The sequence below is a fragment of the Gopherus flavomarginatus genome, chromosome 22 (assembly GCF_025201925.1).
Source record: "Gopherus flavomarginatus isolate rGopFla2 chromosome 22, rGopFla2.mat.asm, whole genome shotgun sequence".
NCBI lineage: Eukaryota > Metazoa > Chordata > Testudines > Testudinidae > Gopherus > Gopherus flavomarginatus.
The window spans coordinates 13,921,660-13,942,399 of record NC_066638.1 but is presented as its reverse complement, the minus strand read 5'-3'; positions in this window follow the sequence as shown (position 1 = coordinate 13,942,399).

Below are 20,740 nucleotides of genomic sequence, written 5' to 3'. Positions count from 1 at the left end.
AAAGAAGGGAATGACCAGGAGTCATTCCCATTTTTGCCCAAGTGCCCCCTGCCAACCTCACCAAGGCCAGCCAGGAGCACTCACGGGATGATGAGGATGGTTTTCAAGCCTTTTGCACCATCTGCCATCAGGAAAGGAAGGGGAGGGGATGCTGCTGTTCAGTGCTGCAGCACCGCATCTACCAGCAACATGCAGTATACATATGGTGACATTGAAAAAAGGAGAGAAATGATTTTTTCCCCTTTTCTTTTGGGGGAGAGAAGGGGGTAAATTGACGACATATACCCTGAAACATCCGGGACAATGTTTTTGACCCTTCAGGCATTGGGAGTTCAGCCAAGAATGCAAATGCTTTTCAGAGACTGCGGGGACTGTGGGACAGCTGGAGTCCTCAGTCCCCCCTCCCTTCCTCCATGAGCATCTATTTGATTCTTTGGCTTTCCGTTATGCTTGTCACGCAGCACTGTGGTGAGTTCCTGCTGTGGCCTCTGTCTATCACATCCTGGAGATTTTTTCAAATGTTTTGTCATTTCATCTTCTGTAAAGGAGCTCTGATAGAACAGATCTGTCTCTCCATAAAGCGATTAGATCCAGTATCTCCCATACAGTCCATGCTGATCAGCGTTCCACGCTGGCAAACAGGAAATGAAATTCGAAAGTTTGTGGAGCTTTTCCTGTCTACCTGGCCAGTGCATCCAAGTTCAGATGGCTGTCCAGAGCGGTCACAATGGTGCACTGTGGGATAGCGCCCGGAGGCCAATACCGTCGATTTGCGCTCACACTAACCCTAATCCGACATCGCAATACCTATTTCAGCACTACTCCCCTCCTCAGGGAAGAGTACAGAAATCGGTTTAAAGAGCCCTTTATATTGATATAAAGGGCTTCGTTGTGTGGACAGGTGCAGGGTTAATTCGATTTAACACTGCTAAATTCAGTATAAATGCGTAGTGTAGACCAGGCCTGATGCTGTGGCCTAGTCTACACTGTGCGTTTAGACCAAGTTAAGCAGCGTTAAACCGATTTAACCCTGCACCCATCCACACAAGGAGGCCCTTTATATCGATATAAAGAGCTCTTTAAACTGGTTTCTGTACTCCTCCCTGACGAGAGGAGTAGCACTGAAATTGGTATTGCCATGTCGGATTAGGGTTAGTGTGGCCGCAAATCGACGGTATTGGCCTCCGGGCGCTATCCCACAGTGCACCATTGTGACCGCTCTGGACAGCCGTCTGAACTCGGATGCACTGGCCAGGTAGACAGGAAAAGCTCCACAAACTTTCGAATTTCATTTCCTGTTTGTCCAGCGTGGAACTCTGATCAGCACGGGTGGCCATGCAGTCACAAATCCAAAAAGAGCTCCAGCATGGACCGTACAGGAGATACTAGATCTGATCGCTGTATGGGGAGACAAATCTGTTCTATCAGAGCTCCATTACAGAAGACGAAATGACAAAGCATTTGAAAAAATCTCCAGGTTATAATAGACAGAGTCCACAGCACAGTGCTGTGTGACAAGCATAATGGAAAGCCAAAGAATCAAATGGACACTCATGGAGGAAGGGAGGGGAGACTGAGGACTCCAGCTATCCCACAGTTCCCGCAGTCTCCGAAAAGTATTTGCATTCTTGGCTGAGCTCCCAATGCCTGAAGGGTCAAAAACATTGTCCCGGAGGGTTCAGGGTATATGTCGTCAATTTACACCCTTTCCCCCTGCCGAAAGAAAAAGGAAAAAAAAAACATTTCTTGCCTTTTTTCAATGTCACTCTATCTCTACTACATGCTGCTGGTAGACGGGGTGCTGCAGCGCTGAACACCAGCATCCCCTTCCCGGTGGCAGACGGTACAATATGACTGCTATCCATCATCATCATTATCCCGTGAGTGCTCCTGGCTGGCCTTGGTGAGGTCGGCCGGGGGTGCCTGGGTAAAAATGGGAATGACTCCCAGTCATTCCTGGTAGATGGTACAGAATGGCTGGTAACAGTCCTCATCATAGTAACTAGAGGCTGAGTTCCATCAGCCCCACCCCCTTTTGATGTCTAAAGAAAAGATTCTGTACTGCCTGGACTCTCATAGCAGCTGGAGGCTGCACTCCTCTCTCCCCCTTCCCAACCCTTTAATGTCCTGCCTGGACTATCATAGCAGCTGGATGCTTCCTCCCCCTCATTTTATCTCACTAAAAATGAGGCTCTGACATGGAGCAGCTGTGCTCTCTGGTTCTCTAGTACACTTGCCCCATATTCTAGGCAGGACTGACTCTATTTTTAGACAGAACACAAAGGAGGGAATGACCCAGGGAGTCATTCCCATTTTTGTCCATACTCCCCCAGCTGATCTCAGCGAGGCCAGCTAGGAGCACCCATGACAGCAGCAGACGGTACAGAATGACTGATAACCGTCATCTCATCGCCAATTTACAGTGGCATGGCAGACGGTGCAATAGGGCTGGTAACTGTCTCTGCTACCTTGCAAAGGCAAATGAATGCTGCTGTGTAGCGCTGCAGTACCACGTCAGTCAGCAGCATCCAGTACACATACGGTGACAGTGACAAAAGGTAAAACGGGCTCCATGGTTGCCATGCTATGGCGTCTGCCAGGGCAATCCAGGGGAAAAGGGCGCTTATTGAATGTCTGCCGTTGCTTTCACGGAGGAAGGATTGAGTGACAACATTTACCCAGAATCACCCGCGACACTGTTTTTGCATTGGGATCTCAACCCAGAATTCCAGTGGGCGGGAGAGACTGCAGGAACTATGGGATAGCTACAGGATAGCTACCCACAGTGCAAAGCTCCGGAAATCGACGCTAGCCTCAGTACATGGACTCACACCGCCAAACTAATGTGCTCAGTGTGGCCGTGTGCACTCGACTTTATACAATCTGTTTTACAAAACCGGTTTCTGTAAAATTGGAATAATTCCGTAATGTAGACATACCCTGTGTCATCCTGAGCCCCTAGTCCCTCACCAGCCTAGGTGCTTCCTGAAACCTGATTCCCTTTCTCTGGTTGCACTCTTCACACTAGGTTTAGGTTTGTATCCGGAGAGAATCCTCCTCCCAATTCATCAGCAGAAACAAAAATAAGACAGTTATTCTGGGCACAAGAGCTTTGCTTTTCTTCAGGGTGAGAAACGGAAGGCATATAAAGCAGATAAGCCAAGCGGGGAGGTGAAAAATAGAAAGCTGCTAGGTGAGGGATAGAACAGGCCAGAGGGATATAACTTTTTTTTTTCACCTCTCAGTAGTTTCCCAGCCCTACTCTGTGTTTGGAAAGTTTAAATTCCCTTTGGTTTACTATAGGAATATGTAATTAAAGATTTCACTATAATAATAATAACAACTACAAAATGAAGGGGTTTTGTGTTAACTTGGTAATAACTCTTTCCTCAGCTAATAAACTCCCAGGCTGAATATTTCTATAAAAAAACTCGACCATCGACTCTGGAATTTATTTAGCCGAGGATATGGTTATTACACCTCATAAACAAGAAGCATCCTCAAGTTACCATTATAATAAAACTATTACAATGCACTGTTTTTTACACAGGAATTATGGAAAGTACTTTAGTGTGACTGACAATTTATATGCAGGCTTTCGCTACATGTTCAAATGCAAAACTGCCGTACTTTGGGTTAATGCATATCTAGCTCGATTCATACTGCTGTGATGGTCCTGGGCTATGCAGATAAACTAAGTATGATGATGTAGTTACCTAGGTACTCTGGAATCCTTAAGGGAGAAAGCTGTGTTTTGAAATAATGTACATTGTTATCTCCTGAATGGACAGGTAATTTCCCCATATTCTAGTTAACTTCTTTTCAGCTGGTAAGTTTGGAGAAACTACAATATGGTTAGGTCCCTCACCTGGTATGTGGGAGAGTTGGATTCAAATCACACCTCGCCTCCCTTCTAGGTGAGTGCACTCAGCGCTGGGCTCTATGGGTAGTCTAGGATGGGGCTCTCCCCTGTTGAAGCTGTTCCATATTCTATAAAATAATTAAATAGCCATCGGGCCAGAGAAAGAGACTCACTCTAAAGCCTAGTGGTGAAGGCACTCCCATGGGAGAGCCAAGCTTCAATTCCTGTTCTAGAGCAGAGATTTGAGCCTGGACAGGACAAGACCAGAGAGTGGAGACAGCCCTGCCTGAGTACACCTCTGGGACGTGCTACCCCTTAACACCAAACTAAGTGGGGTTTAGCAGATCTGGAAAGGGTTAGCGATGTGTAAAGGGACACTTTTCTATTGAACCAGAGGTGGGGGGATAGAAACCTCTGAAAATGTTGGAAATCTGTTCTTAACAAAAATGTGCAAATGAAAACGTTTTCCAAAAATGTTGAGAAATTTCACATTTTTTTCACCGCCTTTCTTCCCCCAGCTCTCTTATAGATGGACAAGCTGAGGCCCAGAACGTTTAAGTGACTTTCCCAAGATCAGAGTGAGACAAGGTGAGGGAGGGAATATCTTTTATTGGATCAACTTCTGTTGGTGAGAGAGACAAGCTTTTGAGCTGCCCAGAGCTCTTCTTCCTCCCAAGAAGATTCAGTGGTGGGGTTAAGAATAGATCATTAGGTCCCCAGCTCAAGGCAGCTCAGCCTCAAGGAACAAACACTCAACGTTTTGTGGGATTGTGGCCAAAGAGTCTATCCACTGTGTTCTAACCCTTCAGACCAACAGTTCCCAAACTTTTTACCTGCATGACCCCATTTTCAGAGGTATTTCTTCCTGTGACCCCAGCATAGAGGGCATCATTTTATAATGGCATGCTACGTACAGCGTGACCTCACATAAACCATAAGTGCGAGGACACGCTACATGGTGGGCACCACTTTGTATAGCAAAATGGCATCTTCCGCACACCAGGAGTGTCCTCTATGCAGCATGACCTCATGCGCACCATAGGTATGAGGTCACACTGTGCAGAGGATGCCATTTTACCATCCCGCACACTTCAGATTGCCACGACTCCATCCACTGACAGAGCAAGCCCATTTGGGGTCCTGACCCATCATTGGGGAACCAACCAAGACCACAGGTAATAGTACAAGTCACAAGTAAATAAAACTTTCTCTTCTCTGGTTGACTGACTCCCAGGTCAATGGTTGTCTGCTGATATACTGTCTGGATGGCTACTGAAAAGGTCGTTTCTGGGCATGTGTGTCTGGAGTCATAACTTTTCAACTGGAAATCCTCTGGTATTTATCCTTGCAATATTCACAAGAAACACTCATCAAAATGGCCACTGGAGGCCTAAAGGAGATTTATTTTGCAATAATAAAGCTCTGTCTCTACAGCAAACATATAAATTAGTGATCTGCCACTTACTGTCTTGCTTTTCTATGCTGTTCAAACATATTTTATGCCCGATAATAAAGAGACCAAACATGAGGAAAAAGAGTGGATCTGTATGCCACAGCTGTAGAATGGGCAAGAGACAGACGTGGGAGGACTTGGCAAGTACTTAATAAAATGGACTACATAATGCAATTTGTGAGCGTGTCTTTTTACTGTGGTCCAGCAGAAAGTGCTCTGAGAGGGGAGTTAAGAGATATGATTTCCATTCCCAGCTGTGCCACTGAAACTTGTGACCTTTGGCAAATCATTTAAACCCATTGTGCCTCAGTTTCCTCATCTATAAACTGGTATTAATGGCATTTACCCTCCTTTGTGAGCTGTACTAAATAACTCAGAGCTGGTTGGCAAGCCAAAGTTTTTCCTATAAGGAATGTTGTGATAATTGGGCCTACAAACCTACCCTCATCACGAGCTCAACTGTAAAAAGTATGTGCAAGTTCATAAGACTTAGACAATTTAGACAAATTAGGGGATTGAGCCAAAAGAAATCTGATGAGGTTCAACAAGGACAAGTGCAGAGTCCTGCACTTAGGATGGAAGAATCCCATGCACTGTTACAGATTAGGGACCGAAAGGGTAGGCAGCAGTTCTGCAGAAAAGGACCTAGGGGTTACAACCCTGATATTCTATGATAACTCAGTGACTGGGTTAAGATTATGCCTGGTAAACAAGAAAAGTGTAGGACTAGAAATCAGTGTGGTAGGAACAGCACAGCCCTGGAACCCAGGAACTCTCAAGTTCTAATCCTGACTCTGCACCTGACTCGTTGGGGGTTTGTCTAAACTCCATTGTAAATCCTCGTCTGTGGGCCTCACAATATCAGCTGTGGAATTGATAGCTCCAAGCCCATGCTTGAGCATCCACACTGCATTATAAACCTGGGTTTGCAATTGCTGTCACGTCCAGACCTTCTGACTGGTGTCTGCGGCTTGAGCTGAGTCAACACTGCAAAAAGACAGGGGGTTGTACCCAAAACTCGGTCTCTGACCCACCCCTTAGCAGCGTCCATGGCCCCGAACCTTGAGGGGTTTCTGGCCCACGTCAGACTGATTTCTGTGTGGATAGGAGTGGAGGCTTGGGCTCAACCTGAATGTGAATCCAGATTTACAGTGCAGTGTAGACATACCCTGGGTGACCTTGGGCCAGTAACGTCAGTTCTGCTCAGAAAAGTGACTAGGTAGAACGGTCTCACTTGGCAGGACTGCTCATTAACTCAGGTATGCAAAGATCCCCTGACTTTAGGGATTAAAATAGGTTTTTATTTATTTTTTTCTTCCTGTTAGCCTCAGTGAATCTGAGATCTCAAAAGCAAAAAGGACGAGCCTCTACCATTTCAGCTACAGAAGCAACTCCTCTAGATGGTAGCAGTAGTAGATTCAAATCCTCAGCAGACCAGCTCCTAGAACACAGAATGATCACTGAGGTACACAAGCAAACACGCTGTCCTTGGATGCTCAGCTTAGTACAGGCTAATGTTGTGCAAGGCTCTTGTTAAAGTATTGGGAGCACATCACTCAGCTAATACCTGTAAATTGGTCCTTAGAAGTTTTTCCAACAGATGTTAGAATTAAAGCTTTGGATCTGAGCTCAGCCAGACAAGAATGTAAAGAAAAAGATGCACCTTCCCGAGAACAGCAATGTCACCAACAGGCCATGGGAAAGCAGAGGAAGGTGACCCTGTTGGTGACACTGCTATTTCAGACTGTAAATAAAATGCAGTGCTGCAGAGATCAAGTGGCCGCTGTGTTTGAAAGAAGTGAAAAGAGAGGATTCTTCTTTCTCATATACTTACCCTTTGCTTTAGCCTCACACATCGTTTTTTTTTCTCTGTCTTTGCAATCCAGACAGAGCTAGTAAACAGAAGTAATTTCAGCTTCACATCTATGCCTGGCTTACAATATGATATCTGCTCCTCTTGGATTTAATTATTCAGGCCATCTCAAGGCGCTGCCACTGCACCATCTCACTGGTTTTCCTTCTTATTATTTGGATTAGTTAATACATATGAGATCGGGGCCCTGTTGTGCCAGGTTCTGTACAAACACACAGTAAGAGAGAGTCCCTGCCCGCAAAGAGCTTACAGTTTAAATAGGCAAAGAGCAGGATGGTAAACTGAGGCACAAAAAGGTGAAATAACTAGCCCATGGTCACACAGACAGCAGGTCACTGGAAAAGCAGGGAGTAGAATCCAGACCTCCTAGGCTAGTACCCTATTCACTAGGAAACACTGCCTCTCTGCCAAAAATCAACTGCGTATGTGCCTGTTACTGGAGCTCTGCAAAAAACACCACCTGCAGACTCCAGATGAGAATCATGGCCCAAGTGCACTAGGCACTGTATATGCATATACACCTCTACCTGATATAACGCTGTCCTCGGAAGCCAAAAAAATCTTACCGCGTTATAGGTGAAACCGCGTCATATTGAACTTGCTTTGATCCACCAGAGTGTGCAGCTGCCCCCCTCCCCCGGATTGCTGCTTTACCGCGTTATATCCAAATTCGTGTTATATTGGGTAGCGTTATATTGGGGTAGAGGTGTAATAAAAATATAGTCCCTGCCCCAGAGAGCTTACTATTTAGTGTTATGAGAAGACACAATGGATGGTGAAGCAGACAAACACGTGGCTGGAAGGAACAAGGTAGCAGTAAAATGAATGTATGTTTGCACAATAAGCAGTTGCCTCAGCTCATCATCATTGTGAAACATTTCCATCAAAACTCAAGCCAAATCTTCCGTCATTTTGGCTTGGAGAGTCTCTGTCTCTTCTCCCCACTGCTCAGATGTCGCTTGTCTTTCATGCCCTGATCCAGCTGCCTGCTTGAGCATATGCTTAAGGTTAAGCATGTGAGCCGTCTCACTGATCTGAATGCAAGACAATGTCAGGCATGACCTTAAGTGTTTTGTCATAGATGGTAAGTTCTTCAGGGCAGGGACCATGGAAGAAGCCCTGGCCCCATGGAACTCAATGGGAGTTTTGCCACTGATGTCAGTGAAGCCAGGATCGACTTTATCTGTGTTTGCACAACACCTAGTGCAATGAGATCCAAATTCTGATTGAAGCCCTGGACATACCACAGTATAAATATTAATTGCATGCTGTCTGGGGCAGTGACCATCATTCTGTGTTTCTACAGTGCTTAGCACCACGAGGTCCTGAACTAGGGCTGATGCTTCTGCAGGCTACTGTGGGACTCCTCCTGCTGCCATTACTGGATTTGTCACACTGTGCACCCTGGTTTCAACTTTTCTGCAAAAGGTTCTAGGAGATGGTTATTTTCACCAGTGGCTCAAGCTGCAGAATTTGGGGGCAGATCTGGATTTTATATGCTCCATTCCAGAGGAACTTGGAACCATGGGTTTGGTTCAGGCTCTTCCCTACTTTGTACCAAAGCCAGGGGGATCACCTCACTCTCCGGATTTAAAGGCCTGAACATATTCAAAGGGGTGGGGGGAGTAGTGTGGCATGGAAAATTTAAAAGAAAAGCGGGGGGGGGGGGTTTGTCTAAATTTTCCAAACCCAAAATATTTTGATTTTCAGTTGCAGTATGTTGGGTTTGGGGTGTTTGGCACTTTGACCAAAAATTGAAATGTTCTGTGGAAAGCAAACACTTTTCACACACACACAATTTCATTAAGGACCCGATTTTCCATTGAAAAATAGTTTTCTATGGGAAAATCTTTAACCAGTCTTAGCTGTGTACTAACCCGATTGCACCTTGAACGTTAGGTCCCATGTCCTCTTTCTGGTCTGTATTGGAGGTCTTTTTAACATGTTCTGCCAGTATTTTCCAATGAGCATTAAAACCTATAAAGAAGCACAAAGTCTGATCAAAAACTGGCGTGAAAAATGGTTTAATTACTGAAAGGGCACAGATTGCAGCCACCTGAAAGCAACGATGGATAGAGATTGCCAGCCAGAGCAGGTTTCCTGCTCATCATTCCAATTAATAAAGGATAAATGATATTTAGTTGGATGCTGCCGTGTTTTGGATCGGTCCTTGTGAAATAAGCCACAGCCACACTGCTGTACCATTGTATACAGAGCACTGAATTTTAAAATTCAGGAGTAGTGTTTTCCATGGATCTGACTACCAACATACTTATAGGGCCCCAACCACCAAGATATCAATCTGTAAATCATGCCAAGCCTGAATAATCTGACAAAAATGAAGCTCAGTAAATACTGGGGGAAAATATTCCTCAAATATTTTACTTGAAACATTTTATAAAATCCATCTAATGCATTTATTTAGATAATAGTCTTTGGCCAGCTTGAGTGATCAGTTACAAAATGCAGGAGCTGGTAGCTAAGAACTCTAGGAATAATTCATAAAAATAGTCTAGACAGGTGAAGAGATATTAATAATAATGGCACGCTTCATTTCTCTAGCATGTTTCATCTGAGGATCTCAAAGCGCTTGGCAAGCATTAATTCAGCAAGCCTAACTGCTCAGCCAAATGAAGCAATGGTGTCCTCTGCTAAGGTCCCATGACTTGCGCAAGGTCACAGAACAAATCAGTGGGAGGAATGGGACTAGAACTCATGAATCCTGTGATGCATTTGCGTAGCCAACTCAAAATGGCTTTGATTTCCCTACTCATCCAATCAAGGAGCAGAAACAACACAATGTGATTTAACATCTACCCCAAATAATGGGCAGCTGAGATATAGTTGAAACAAACAACGTGCAGACAACAAACGGACTGAAATACATTTGCACAGGCGTGCTCGATCCATTTTGAAGGGCAAACATGTCTGTAAAAATCAAAGGCTATTGGCAGACAGAAAAAAGGCAGTCAACTGCAGTAGAGCAAGGATACTCATTTGCAAAAATGAGATGGGGATGCTATTACTTATTTTACGGTAGCAACCAGAGGCCCATTGTGCTTGAGACTGTACATACACATAGTGAGAGGCAGTCCCAGGCCTGAGGAGTTTACAGATTGGGAGAATTAGCACCCCCCATTTTAGATAGGGGGTACTGAAATACACACAAGCCAAGTGAGACGTCACCCAGTGACTCTGGCACAACTGGGAATTTAATTCCTATTTCCCGAGTCCCCTTTTAGTGCCTTAACCACAAGACCACACTTGCTCAGGGCTGCTGGAACAATTTGTATAGAGGCGGTGGTGAGAGCCATTGACCCAAACTGTAAATCCTGCATATGATGGAAACCACTTGAAGCCAGGGGGCGCGGCAGCACCTCCCACACCCCTAGTTCCAGCACCTATGCCCTTGCTATCAAAACCAACCTCTCTCCAAAAACATAAAACTGAGCCCCACTGCTGCAAGGAGTTAATCCCGCCATCATTTCTGAATGAGAGAGCGAGGAAGAGGTACAGCCAGGCGATGACCTTGTATCATTTGACCACTTCCCATGGCATTAAATCTTTATTTGCCTGAATTAACTTGAACTCCTCATCTCCATTGACTAGAGTGGCAGCTGGATGAGTTGTGTCAAACCAAGGCACCTTACATGATTAACTCCATGCTAGTCTCTGGCTGAACCCTTCAGAGAGATGTGTTAATATCCTACTTGGAAAGGACCAAGGAAAATCAGTAGACCGGAAAGTTGTGTGTGCTGTTTGTGGCAGGCGAGAAAGATTCATTTGCCTTATGGCTCTTCACTTGTGACAGATGGTTCCTTCGTGTATTGAGGAGGATGCCCATCCAGCAGAATGAAGATCTTTATTTGGAGCAGTCCTGACCGATTTCACAGGGGCAGTGCTTCTACAGGAGAGGCAGCCATCACAGTCTGGCATACAGCCTGAAGTACGTAGGCTGCTTTCTTCTTGCTATTGTAAACCGTGCCACCTAATGGCTTGACATTTATATGATGGCTCTTTAATTGCACTCGGCAACTGCTGCAAATGACATTGTTGGTGACGCTTTGTCCACTGAGCCAGTGTTAAATTCCTACGGGCGTCACCTTTTGGATGAAACAGAGCAGGAGCATTTTCACAGCACTGCGGATGCAGAGTTGGTAGAAAAATGGGAGGGAATTACAATTGTTTTTCCTTTTTCCCCTGCCCCAATTGTATAAATTATTCTTCGTATCCTAGCCTAAATGGGTGAGTGGTTTTGCAGTGCATTCACAAAGAACTGATGCATTCCGCCCCAAAGATAGCTTTATTTCAAGTAGGGGTGTGGTCATTCAATCTAATATCTTCAATCTACATTTCTTTCTGGAAATAGGTTTTTTGTGAGATCCTCTCTTATCATCAAGGAATCCTTCTGGTTGAACCAATGCAGAAAGAACTGGAGACGTGCTCTTTGTACCATGGGATCAGGCAACACAAGGAAGGCTCAACAGGAGGCTGAATGTATACAGGTCACGTGACTTTGTCTTTGTCATTGCCTGCTGGCAGGTACAAGTTATCTCAATAGCCCTCAGATGTACAGAAAACCACATTACCATGGAGAAATACAGGAGTTTAACAACAGGCACTTCTCCTTCTTCTTCCAAATATATGTGTTCAGTTGATAGCAAACTGCTGCAGGGTTCAGTGAAATACTGCACAACACTGTGCATTTATTGACCAAAACCAAAGACTGTGTCCAAGAGTACAAAGGTTTATTGATTTGTTTTCTTGTAGTAGGTAGTTTCCCTTGCAAGCCAGGGCACAATCATGATTTGTTTTCATCTCTAACTTTTATATGCCTATTGATTTAGAACAGGAGGGGGAAAGAAAACTTGAAATCAGGTCTTCTGATCTGTCATTCCCGAGTTAGCCAAGAACTTGAGAGCTTTGAGGGAGATTATAAATTCATAACCACTGTGATTTAGGTATCATACCTAGACTGAAACTGAAAATATTCCTGGGTCATTTATTAAAGATCTAATATGTTTTGTCTCCATTCGGGGGGAAACTCAGGATGTCCAATTTCTAACCTGACCTTTTATATTATTTTTATATGCTTTCAGCATCAAGCATTCATCTGCAGACGCCTCTGTGCTGCTTTGAGAATGGCTTGCATCCCTGGCCAATTTCCTCTTGATCTATGGCAGAAGAGAATTACCTGATACCTACAGAAAGTAGAAGCCCCCAAGACCTCAGCTCTCCAGGAATATGTGATCATTCTGCAACACATAAGAGTGGATGGAGACCTGAGGTATTAAGGGTGATTTCTTTAAGGGGAAGTACACCGTCTATACTTTGCCCTATCATTAGCCCCTGAGGAAAGACAATGCTTCTATGAAGGTCTTCTCTTATTTTGGTCAATGCACATAGGCCAACACTCTAACTCAGAGACACCCAGTGTCCCTGCTCTATACCTTCTATTAGAGCTGGCTGGAGACTGATAGCTCCATTTTACGAAGACTTTTTAGATTTTGAATCTATTTTCCAGTGTGGAAGGAAAACCAAACTCTTTGATAGTGTTTGTGAAACAGAGTGTTATGGAAACATTCATTTTCAAAGCAAAAAGGTCTGGTTTACGATTTAGGCCTTTTTCGATCCAGAACTTACTAGATAAACCTGTGCTTCAGAAGCCTTCCCATTGAAAACTTAGTCAAAAATGATACACCTCTGTGAAACATTTCAGCTTTGATGAAACAGTATCTTCCACTGAGAATACCTTTAATTGAAAACACTACAACCAGCTCTTCTCTGCTGCAAACACAAAGTCCGGCTAAAGACTCACTGGGAACACAACTTTAGACACACTACCAAGAATCACACGGGGTGCACTTAATTGCAAACCCCACTTTGTCAAGAGCAAGCAGTGGAGTGACATTATCATCAGTCCAGTTGGCAATCCCGAGATATACTCTTTAAAAAGAGTGATACATTAATACATTGAAACATTGCACCTAGTCATTGTGATGATGATGGTTTTAAGCCCAAAAGGGACCATTGGGATTATCTAGTTTGACCTCCTATATAACATGGGCCAAATAAACTCAGCTAATAATATCTGCATCATAGAATCATAGAATATCAGGGTTGGAAGGAACCTCAGGAAGTCATATAGTTCACCCCCCTGCTCAAAGCAGGATCAATCCCCAACTAAATCATCCCAGCCAGGGTTTGTCAAACCTGACCTTAAAAACCTCCCTATGTAACCCATTCCAGTGCGTCATCACCCTCTTAGTGAAAAAGTTTTTCCTAATATCCAACCTAAACCTCCCCTACTGCAACTTGAGACCATTACTCCTTGTTCTGTCATCAGGTAACACTGAGAACAGGCTAGATCCATCCTCTTTGGAACCTCCTTTCAGGTAGTTGAAAGCAGCTATCAAATCCCCCTTCACTCTTCTCTTCTGCAGACTAAATAATCCCAGTTCCCTCAGCCTCTCCTCATCAGTCATGTGCTCCAGCCCCCTAATCATTTTTGTTGCCCTTCACTGGACTATCTCCAATTTGTCCACATCCTTCTTGTAGTGTGGGGCCTAGACCTGGACACAGTACTCCGGATGAGGCCTCACCAATATGAATAGAGGGGACTGATCACGTGCCTCAATCTGCTAGCAATGTTATATTATACAATCGGCAAAGAGTTCTGTGGCACCTTATAGACTAACAATATGTGTGCTAGTTTATAAGCTGCCACAGGACTCTTTGCTGCTTTTAAAGATCCAGACTAACACGGCTCCCCCTCTGATATATTATACAATGTTACTTATACAGCCCAAAATGCTGTTAGCCTTCCTGGCAGCAAGAGCACACTGTTGACTCATATCCAGTTTGTCATCCACTGTAACCTGTAGGTCCTTTTCTGCAGAACTTCTCCCTAGCCACCTGGTCCCTAGTATGTAACAGTGCATGGGATTCTTCCATCCTAAGTGCAGGACTCTGCACTTGTCCTTGTTGAACCTCATCAGGTTTCTTTTAGCCCAATCCTCCAATTTGTCTAAGTCCCTCTCTATCCTATCCCTACCCTACATCATATCTACCGCTTCTCCCAGTTTAGTGTCATCTGCAGTCCACACTATCCTCCAGATTATTAATATAGATATTGAACAAAACTGGCCCTATGACCGATCCTTGGGGCAGTTCGCTTGAAACTGGCTGGCAACTAGCCATGGAGCCATTGATCACTACCCTTTGAGCCTGATGATCTAGCCAGCTTTCTATCCACCTTATAGTCCATTCATCCAGCCCATACTTCTTTAACTTACTGGCAAGAATACTGTGGGAGATCATAACAAAAGCTTTGCTAAAGTCAAGGAATAACATGTCCACTGCTTTCCCCTCATCCACAGAGCCAGTTATCTTGTCATAGAAGGTAATTAGGTTAGTCAGGCATCAAAAACGTATCTTCTGACTGAGCTGCAGCATATCTTTTAAAAAGTCCTGATTATTGTGAAATATTACAGTAATAAAATAATGACTCTTCTTGGGGGAAAGCTGCTTCTAAAATCATGTTTCTTGTATCTAAAATTATGACGGCAGGAGTCACTAGATTAATCTGGCACATCTGTAGGGATCACTTACCCCAGTTAGGGCTGTCTCAGATTTAGCCACAGTGACAAGCTTGGTATAGCAGACAGAGAGAGCCATCAGGCAGGGATACTGAATGGGATTTTCAAAGCCATCTAAGGGATTTGGATACCTCTCAACAGTTATTTTTAGTAGAGGAAATGGTTCATATTTTCAAAGCTGTCTGTGCAATCTAGTTGCCCAAATCCTGCTAAAATTGATGGGAATTTGGTGTTCAAAATGCCTAGGTGGCTTCGAAAAATCTCAACCCTCTCATTTCCTGGAAGTTTCTGAAAATTTAATCAATTATCCATGAGTAGGCCAGAATTTCTGAGTTTGCTTTGTGACTCTGCTACTGACCCACCATTTCACTGTTCTGTTTCTCATCTGTTTGCTGCCTGCCAAATGTGGAGAATGAAACCTATGCTACGTCACAGGCCTGTTTGAAGTATATTTAATGTTCGTGTAACCCATGGCTACTCAGTGTGGTGCCATGTTCTCCTCTAGTGATGGCTGGGCCACAGGTATCACTTGATGATCCTCTTACAGCCTTGGCTATTAGAGGTGGGTCATTAGAAACTTATGCTTTAAGAGTCATGAGTCCCAGGTTCAATTCTCCAGTCTGACAACCCAGCCTGGGGTGTGGTGGAATATTTGCAAAGAGCTGAGATATCCTCTAATGATATGTGCTATGTGAGTGCAGAGCACTCTGTTGTTATCCTCTGCATGGTTTGAGTAGCAGATGCATGCACCTCTATCCAAGAATGTTTTCATGTAATTGGTATCACCTGTGGAGAGAAAGTAATCATTTCCGAGATGGGCACAAAGGAGATACAAAGTATGTCTTTCTGCTCATCACTACAAGGAAAGATCATCTTAAGCTACCCAAATGGTACGTTTTGAAAACCCCCCTTTGCTAATGCAGCACATATTATCCAGCAATCAGAAAAGACTGATTTCCCATCATTCTGTATATTTTTGTGTGCTTTGAGACAGTATTATATTTCAATTAAAAATCCATGAAAATTGTGGCTGTGCCTTTTAATGTGATATTGTTAATTAAACTGTGCTCTCGTGTACCGGAGTCTTATAAAATGTCTTGGAAAAAGATTAAAAACAATAGCAGAAATAAAATTGGACCATTTATCTAACAGGAGATTAAAGGGCTTCTTGTCTCCTTTGTGAATTTAGATTTCCGGAATTAAATGAGTGTGAAGTAATAATATTTTTCAGCACAATCATTATCATTTTTATTGCCACTGAATGTATGCAGCATTTCATTATTATACTTAGCTCACGTAATTGTGCTTCATTGCTTGCCATGCATACCTGCTGCAATACTGTGGACCCTGGACTCATATGACGATCATCCCATGTGAACCAACCCATTCCCTCCAGTTGCTGAATTTGTATATAGTGCTGGAGAAAGTTCTAGCTTTATGCGCAGACAGAGAGTTGAAAAACAATTGTAAGGCTATAAGCCATTTAAATGTCTACCACACTGGTCAGATAATGGTTTTACAAATCTATAGCACTGGTCCTCCTAAAGGATTTCAAACTTCAAGAGAGATCTTTATCTACCGCTGAAATGCAGCCATCTCTGGGATGGAACACAGCGGATGTTTAACAGCACACTATACCAGAGACTAGGACAGGAACTGCAAAAGAATAATGGGCTAGTTTCTCAGCTGGTGAAACTTATTGCATCTCAGTTGATTTATGCAGCTGAGAACCTGGGCCAACTTTATCCAGCCAAGTTCAGCTTGACATTTATGGGTCAGCGAGTTGGGACATAGGACAGATATACCCTGCTCTAGTGAAACGTGCCATGCTGTCTTTAAGGACTGTAAGTGGCCAAGACTTGGGTTTTTCTGCTTCACCAGAAAGATAGCGCCTCCTGGGCAAACATCATAATAATTCTTTGCATTTGCAGTAAGCATTTTCCAAGCACGTTACAAACAGGGAAGACCAGATTCTCCGATCCTCAGGCTCAGCAACATGGCACTACATTTCAGTCAATGGGGCACTCGCCTAGCATGGTGAAGGTATAAGAATCAGGATCTAAAACTGAATCCGTACACCAGGCTGTCACATGGGTCAGTGTGATTGTTATCCTCAATTTAGGGCTGGAGAAACTGAGGTAAAGAGATGGAGGCTGAAATCTTGGCCCCATTAAAATCAATAGGAATTTTTCTATTGACATCCGTGGGGCCAGGATTTCACCCTGTGTGTTTTCTCAAGGCCAGAGGTTCTCAAACTGTAACAACCCGAGGACGCCCATTTTGATTTAAAATTTTTCACCGACGCCCATGCCGGCTTCTAATTTTCCCTGGTGGCGCTCAACCCTCACTCAGCCCGAGGCCCTGCCCCACCTCTTCCCAGCCCTCCCTAACTCATGCCTGTCCCCACTCGTCCCACTCCTTCCTAGAACTTCCTGCACACTGCTGAACAGCTGTTCCATGGTGTGTAGGAGGCAGGGGGAAAGAGTTGATCAGTGGGGCTGGTGGCCCCTCCGGACATGACTCACAGGACCCCTGGATCCATACATGACTCTTGGGCCATCTGGAGTACCCTCACAGACCCCAGTTTGAGAACCACTGCTCTAGGCCATACAGCCAGTCAGTTGCAAGTCTCCAATCTCCCAGACCTGTGTTCAAACCACTAGATCCTGCTGCCTTTTACAAACCACCATGCTGGCTCTCTGCAGTGTCAGACAGAAGAGTGACATTTAATGAATCACCATTGCTACTTTTTACAGCCTCTTCCTCCTGTGCCAGTACAGACTCTGACCGACTCTGCCTGTCCTGTGAGATGCTGTAGATTGATAGATACTATTAGACAACCGTAATGGTTCCATTCAGACTGAAGTTACAGAGCCGGTGTGCAGACAGCAGGGATTAGATAACAGAGAAAAGCTAGAGTTGGCAACAGCGAGTGTTATCCTTACAGGCGCTGATCCCAATTACAGTGACTGCTACTGGTGATGAGGTTTCAATGTGCTGGGTAGGAGAAAGGGAATGAAAAACTGAGAAGTCATTAAGGAAGCAGTTATGAAGGATAGCTTCCTCCAGAGATGCTGGAGAATTCGTACAGTGGGTGCATTCAACTACCGCGGAAGATAGGCTGGGAGAGAGAAACACCCGATGTGGCCAGGAGTCAGTGGACCATAATTGGGCAGGAGTGGAGGAAGCGAACGAGCTCTTGCCTCTGGGAGGGATTTTTGCATCAAAACAGTGCAGAGCCCCAGTGTGGATTTGCCCCACTCGTGTAAAGTGAGGCTGGCACTAGCATGATGTACCCCGGCCTATCTGCTGCTCCTTGGATGGGTCACTGGCACTGGGGATTGAACGTGGAACTTCTGGGTCTAAAAAGCACATGCCTCTACTGCGCCAGCTGTAAGAGTCAATTCTATTAAGCAGGGCTGTAGCTAAGTCAGTGATATTTAGCTGTGGCCCGACCACCGGTAAATGGGGACGGAGTGCCACCCTAGGTGGGTTACGGATGCCCTGAAACCATATACTTAGCAGCCTCCCACAAGATATTCTTGTGCATCTCACATCTCCTTTGCCTCCAGGTAACTCAGACAATGATATAGGCTCCTCGTCACTCATCTTGCGTGTACATGACACAGGCTTTGAGGAAGATCAGGGCTTTCAGTTTTAATAAATAATAATAATAATAATAAATCCCTAGCTCTTATCTAGGGCTCTTCATCAGTAGATCCCAAAATGTTTTACAAAGTAGGTCAGTAACTTTACCCCCATAGAGATGTGGGACTCACCCCTGCGGTGCCTCCTGCTGGTCATCTCAGGGAATTAGCTCTCCAGCTATTAGAGCACCCTCTGCAGGCCAGTGACCCACTACCGCTTGGCCCCCGTGTCCCTCCCAGACCCGGTGCCCTGATATCTGCCCCCTGGCAGTAACCTCCCAGTCTTAAAGTCTCTTAGATTTGTAAAACCATTATCTGACCAGTGTGATAGACATTTAAATGGCTTATAGTCTTACAATTGTTTTTCCAACCCCTCCCCAGGGAACCCCCACCCACTATCCCCAACTCACCTCAGTATGCAGCTACTGTCAGTCATCATCTAGCCCCCACGCCCTGGGCAGACTGCAGTATCAGCCACTCATCAATGGCAAGGAGGGTTTGGACCTGCTGCCTGTGCCTATCCCTGGGATTCCCCCTGCAACCCCCAGTACCTATTAGCCCAATGCTAGGCCGCAGCCTGGGGCTTTCCAGGCTGGAGCTTCCCAGCTCCTCTGCCTTTCCCCAGCCCTGCTCCACTCAGGTACTTTGTCTCTGGCCCCCTGCAGCCAGGCCTTTCTCTCTCTACAAGCAGAGGGAGACTGTTGAGTGCCTGGCTCCCAGCATCTTATATAGGGCCAGTTGAGGCCTGATTGGGGCATCACCCAGCTGTGGCTACTTCCCCAGTCAGTCCAGGTTTTCCCCTACCACAGCCCTCTCCCAGGGCTGTCTTTAAACCCCTCAGGGCATGAGCCGGTGACCACCCAGCTACACCCCCATTTCACAGAGAGGGAAACTGAGGCACAGGGAGGGCAATGACTTGTCCAATATTAGCTGACAGGCTAGTGGCAGAGTTGGAAATGGAAACCAGGTCTCCTGAGTCCAAGCCTGATTCTCTAGGCCACACTACCTTTCTTTTAACAGTAATGGTCATGTTGGGAAGCAGAAGCATAAGGTGGGAGGAAAGAGGAGGCTTTAATCATGGGCGGCTCCAGGCTCCAACACGCCAAGTGCATGCTTGGGGCCGCATGCTGCGGGGGGTCCACTGGAGCTGCCTGCCGTTCTCCGGCGACCGGCAGAGCGCCCCCCACGGCATGCAGCCATGCTTGGGGCAGCAAAATGTCTAGAGCCGCCCCTGGTTCTAATGCTAATTAATACACTATTAGCCAACCTGAGAGAGAATCATAGACTATTAGGGTTGGAAGACACCTCAGGAGGTATCTAGTCCAACCCCTTGCTCAAAGCAGGACCAATCCCCAATTAAATCTTCCCCTCCAGGGCTTTGTCAAGATGGACCTTAAAAACCTCTAAGGAAGGAGATTCCACCACCTCCTTAGGTAACCCATTCCAGTGCTTCACTACCCTCCTAGTGAAAAACTTTTTTTCCTAATATCCAACCTAAACCTCCCTCAATGCAACTTGAGACCATCGCTCCTTGTTCTGTCATCTGCCACCACTAAGAGATTGTCAAAGTCACAAATAGGAGTTAGGCACCCAACTCCCATTGGCTTGCAGTTCACTTTGTCCTTTGAAAATCTCCTCCTAGGTTTCTCATCACATTAGGCAGAACCTGTGCTCCCATGGGGTTCTGATAACTGAAAATTGGGGCAGGACCAAGCTTCTTGGCGGCTGAACTTCTCTACAGACCAGGAGAGCTGGTAGAACAAGGGCAGCAGCTGGCCAAGCTTCCCAGACTCTGCCTCTCATTGAAATGGGCTTTTAGCTCATGTGGTAGAGGCTCTTGCACTAAGCCCCAGGTTCAATCCTGCCTGCCTTACACTAAGGCAGGGGCTGGGGGAGACCTGTGATGTTAGAATATCCCATCTTTCTGCAGAGGAGGAATAGCTCAGTGGTTTGAGCATTAGCCTGCTAAACTCAGGGTTGTGAGTTCAATCCTTGAGGGGGCCATTTAGGGATCTGGGGCAAAAATCTGTCTGGGGATGGGTCCTGCTTTGAGCAGGGGGTTGGACTAAGTGACCTCCTCAGGTCCTTTCTGACACCAATATTCTGTGATCCTACCTTGGGCTCTGAGCCTCCTCAGAGAGGAGAAGGCTAGACATTTGCCAGGGCCCAGCCTCCAACAGTTCTGATTGTGGCAGTGTGTTCTGTGATGTCCACTAGGCACCAGAATGAAAACCATCAATTTCCATTGGTAGGCAAGAGGCTCTTAGAAGCAACCCCAGGAATGGACTAGCTTGTCACATTTCATCC